Source organism: Semicossyphus pulcher, unplaced genomic scaffold, assembly GCF_022749685.1.
Source record: "Semicossyphus pulcher isolate SPU_LCO1_2020_fin unplaced genomic scaffold, fSemPul1.0.p SCAF_2, whole genome shotgun sequence".
NCBI classification, from domain to species: Eukaryota; Metazoa; Chordata; class Actinopteri; order Labriformes; family Labridae; genus Semicossyphus; species Semicossyphus pulcher.
Genome location: NW_027211693.1, coordinates 31419910 through 31424085, shown reverse-complemented (window position 1 = coordinate 31424085; position 4176 = coordinate 31419910). Strand labels below are relative to the sequence as shown.

General features: G+C 43.3%; 1 non-coding gene across 1 annotated transcript; it reads right to left on the bottom strand.

Moving 5' to 3' along the window:
- Positions 1 to 520: 520 nt before the first annotated feature.
- On the bottom strand, positions 521 to 592 carry trnat-cgu (transfer RNA threonine (anticodon CGU)). Its single transcript has one exon. It is a non-coding gene; the product is annotated as a tRNA-Thr (tRNA).
- Positions 593 to 4176: the final 3584 nt, after the last annotated feature.

Here is a 4176-nt window from a genome sequence, read left to right as displayed (position 1 = left end):
CTCATTTCTCTTCTTCGCTTTAACGGTCTTTGTAGTGTAAGCTGTAGTTGGTCATGGAGGGATGGGCAGTTTTTTCATTCCTGGTGGTTGTTTTTAAGCCTTTGTGGACACAAACCAGCTGACGCTGCGCACACTGAAGAGATTGAGTTTGACCGTGTAGGCATGCATCAGTGTGTGATTGACAGCAGCCTGAGAGACTGCGTGGCTCTGATTGGTTGCTGTGGTCCGTCACAGTAGATTTTATGCAAATGCCATTAGGAGCAGTAGGAGGAGCCAAAGGAACATAATTTATCTCTCTCATGTACTACTGCATGTTTAAAGTCACAGTTTGAACAAATATGACAAAAAGTTAGTTTTAATAATGTTACCTGCTACAGCTTTAAGGAAATGCCTGTCTTTTCTGCTTCTATGGTTGTTCTCACACCTGTCTGTAGGTTAAGGTCCTGTGACCTGTATAATGTTAATCTCTAATTTCTCTCCTATTGCTGCAGGAGGAGTGGATGTTGGCAGGTTCTCATAAAGGCATGGATGGGGATTGAACCCATGATCTTTGGTTTACGAGAGCAACGCATTACCACTTGGCCACCACGCCACCATAGAACATCTTTGTCATTTCCATTTCATTGTTTTGTGAGCTGATGTGTGAAACTAATGCAGAACATAATTGTATTAATTATAATTATTGTGCCGTGTCAGAAGGCCTTTGACTTCTCCAGACATTACACAAGCTTCACGTGAGAACCCAAATGTCCAAATTTATTGACTTAAATAATCCTCTTCCTTTCCTGTGGAACAGAAGGTCGCGACTATCAGCTTCCATCCGATCATTTTCTGTAGCATGTTTTGCCTCCCTTGTTTCCTCTGTCCAGGTTGAGTCCATTTCAAGGCTACTTTAGGAATGTGGTCCTGGTCCATTCTGAAGACACCCGTTGTGCATTGATCCTTTTCATGTCACTCTCAACCACTTTAATAGATCAAGACATTTCATGGATTTTTCTCTGACAGCTAAGTAGTTAAAAGTCCATGTCATGTCCCATTCAGTCATGTGATCAGAGAAGGTCGTTGTCTAAGGATGTGGTAACACTGAGCGAGGGAACATGATGATAATGATTAATAAAGCTGCACTGAGTGTAGCTTCTGTTCTGTTTCCCGTATACTGAATTTCACTCTTTGGTCAAAATGGCAGCTACGTCATGATATACCGTCAATATACCAGTCAGGGTGCCCATGACGACCCCTGTCCACCACCGAAATGCCTACAATGGTTACGTGAGCATCAGAACTGGACCACAGAGCGATCAAGAAGGTAGATGACTGGATTCATGTGCGTCGCTTACCTGGGGAAGACATGGCACCAGGATGCATTATGGGAAGAAGACGAGCCGGTGGAGGCAGTGTGATGCTTTGGGCAATGTTCTGCTGGGAAACCTTGGGTCCTGCTATTCATGTGGATGTTACTTTGACACACACCACCTACCTTAACATTGTTGCAGACCAAGTACACCCCTTCATGGAAACAGTATTCCCTGATGGCAGTGGCCTCTTTCAGCAGGATCATGCTCCCTGCCACACTGCAGACATGGTTCAGGAATGGTTTGAGGAACACGATGAGTTCAAGGTGTTGACTTGGCCTCCAAATTCCCCAGATCTCGATCCAGTCGAGCATCTGTGGGATGTGCTGGACAAACAAGTCCGATCCATGGAGGCCCCACCTCGAGACTTACAGGACTTAAAGGATCTGCTGCTCACGTCTTGGTGTCAGATACCTCAGCACACCTTCAGAGGTCTAGTGGAGTCCATGCCTCGATGGGTCAGGGCTGTTATGGTGGCAAAATGGGACCTACACAATATTTGGCAGGTGGTCATAATGTTAAGGCTGATCGGTGTATGTCACAATAAGCTGCTCGCACAACCGACCCAAAACAGTCGCCTTTTCTGAAAACCAAAAGTTAACATAAGCTAACAACAGATTCTCTCGTGGCTGTTGGTTTAATTACAGAGGTCTACTTTTGGGGTGCACCTGGAGAATTCAATCTAAAAAAATGTAGCTTTCTATTTACAAAATAGGCAGAAAATTGGCATTGAAAAAATTAATACATGAATGGACGACAGCTGTGACATCAAGTGGAAGTAAAACATGTTTTGCCAGTGGAGCCACAATGACATAAATTCCAGGCTGAATACCGTAAACAATTCATTTCCATATAAATGTCTTTCTCCTGCTGAGCAATCAGGGGTCACACCAACACGCAAACCATAACGCATTCTCCAAAGTTTGATCTTCCCAGACATTTCACTTTCAAATCTAGAAATCACAGACAGAAAAATAAAGTCACAACAAGGCAAACTCATAAACATGCATATTTAGTTTTCTTCTCTTTCATCTGTTTGTTCCCTCTGCTTTCTTTCTTTCTCTCTCACACAGACACAAACATCTCACTTAAAATGAAAAGAACATCTTCAGCAGACGCTCAAAAGGCTCACAAACGCTGTGCCAATTCTGTTTTCTACTTACACACAGCAATTTCTCACACAGCCATATCGTCTGTGTATCATCAAAACATGCTGCTGCTTTAAGTGTGGAACTGTTGTAGCATAATTACAGCATATATGTGTGTGTTTACAGTGCTGTATGTGTGTTAATAAATGCACATACATTCTACCAAAGTATAACACTGAGGAAAGAGCTATCATTTATTCATGTGTGGGTACAGTACATTCTTGGAAAACAGACCCAGACGATGGGAAGCTCTCTGTGTCTTAAAATGCAGCTCTTTCTCCTGATAGTTTCCAAGTTTAAGAACTGCTTTTTAAACAAAAGAAAAGTTTTATGAAATGTTTTATAGCAGATTAATTTGGTTATTTCAGACTGAGGAGCAAGCTGTCTTCAGATTTACAAAATCCATACATTCATTATTTATATTGCTTATCCTGTTCAGTCACAGGGGGGCTGGAGCCTACCCCAGCGGTCTTTGGGCAGGAGGGAGGGTAGACCCTGGACTGATAGCCAGTCAATAATAGGAACCTGCTCCGGGACTTGAACCAGAAACCCTCCGGTTCCCAAGCCAAGTCCCTACAGACTGAGCTACCATTTACCCCAAGCAAGCGCTGTTTCTTTACACCTCGTGCACGTTTTGCTTCTGCGACACCGGAACGCTATGTAAAAACACACACTGGGGCGGCTTTACGTCGGCATTGCTTGGTCCAATGTAAATGGCAAAGGCTGCATGACGGCGGCGCTTCGTTACGCCGCTGAGGCAGAACCGCAGTGTAAAAAGTGCCATAGAGACAGATAACATTTCATACTCACTCTCACACCTACTGGCAATTTAGAGCCACTAATAAACCTATAAGGAGCATGTCTTTGGCCTGTGGGAGGAAGGGAACCCACACATGCACGGGGAGAACATGCAAAGTCCGAACCGGGACTCGAACCAGGAACCATCTAGCTGTGAGGCAACAGCGCTAACCACTGCACCCCATTAACAAAATCCATAAAATAAAACATTGTTAAGAGTTGAATGTGGAAGGCAGCGTAATGGACACATAAATAGAAACTGGGCACACTCGAGCAGCTTTGAACATATTCTAATTAAACTGAACTGGGGTCAAGTTGGCAAGGCTGTTGGTTGGCAATAGCATCTGTCTTGTCTTGTGCATGTACATGTGTGTCTAAAGTTACCCAGCATTCAGAGGTACAAAGGAACCCGCTCACAAAACACAGCAGCTGAAGTACTAGTAGTGCACTAGTTGTAAAAACACTCCAGAAACACCTCAGGGTGAGTTTAAATGAACAACTTATTATTCTCATATCAATGTAACAAACTAACCTGAACCTGGCATGAATACAAAAACAGCTTGAGTTTGTATCCTGCAGCTCAGAACATCCAAGACAACAGTAATATTCTGCCTTTTCGTCTCTTCTCCCTGTTTTATGAGCATTTTTGTTCATGCTCTGCTGTGACTTACACAGGCTTAAAGTGGGGCTGAGAGGACAATGACTAATATAATACTGCCCTTTCCAAACTTAATACAACACTAAGAGAGTTTAACTGGCCTTTCAAGTTTCACTTGGTTGTGTTGTATAGATGAACCCTGGAGTGCACCTCCACCTCACTGCAGCAAGTTGAGAAGTAAAAAAAAGTTCAGCAATGTTTTGTTTTTTTAAGTTTCTCG